A 741-nucleotide genomic window follows, 5' to 3' on the forward strand; every position below is an offset into this window, starting at 1 on the left:
AATAACAAGCCGTGGGAGGACATCGAACCTACGACCTTCAAATAACGCGTTCGATGGTCTAATCACTAAGCTGCCAAGGCAGCCTTCCCTCCATCCACTTTTTTGAGTTTATATGTGAATTTGGAAGTAGGAGTGACAGTCAGCGCCATCTATAAAAACACTCTTATGTGCATGTTTGGCGTCACGTAGCACGTGAACCTATTGTGAGCGGGCAGCTGATTAATTGTCCCTCTTATACAACCTAAACACACCAATTCTGCGAGTACGAGACCCTCATTCAATGAAACAAGGGAAAGAAGTGTATACCTAGGGGCTTTGTTTTTCCGTGTTTTAACACAATAATATTGAGATCTAACAGACAGTAATGCCAAGGAATGTACAGGGGAAGTTATTAGAACCAATGGAATGTAATAGAGAAGAAGGAAAATTGGATGAAAAAATAACCAGCCGTGGGCAGGAATCGAACCTACGACCTTCAAATAACACGTTCGATGCTCTAACCACTGAGCTACCACAGCGGCCTTCCCTCTATCCACTTTTTTGAGTTTATATGCGAATATAGAAGTAGGAGTGACAGTCAGCGCCATCTATAAGCCAAACGACGAATGTGAAAACACACTTATGCACATGTTTGGCGTCACGTAGCACGTGAACCTATTATGAGCGGGCAGCTGATTAATTGTCCCTCTTATACAACCTAAACACACCAAGTCTTCCAGTACGAGACCCTAGCTCAATAAA

General features: G+C 43.0%; 1 non-coding gene across 1 annotated transcript; it reads right to left on the minus strand.

The window, feature by feature from the left end:
- Window positions 1-445: 445 nt before the first annotated feature.
- TRNAT-UGU (transfer RNA threonine (anticodon UGU)) lies at window positions 446-518 on the minus strand. The gene has a single exon. It is a non-coding gene; the product is annotated as a tRNA-Thr (tRNA).
- Between the last annotated feature and the right edge of the window lie 223 nt (window positions 519-741).

This window comes from Rhipicephalus microplus, chromosome 1 (genome assembly GCF_043290135.1).
Source record: "Rhipicephalus microplus isolate Deutch F79 chromosome 1, USDA_Rmic, whole genome shotgun sequence".
In the NCBI taxonomy this organism is placed as follows: domain Eukaryota; kingdom Metazoa; phylum Arthropoda; class Arachnida; order Ixodida; family Ixodidae; genus Rhipicephalus; species Rhipicephalus microplus.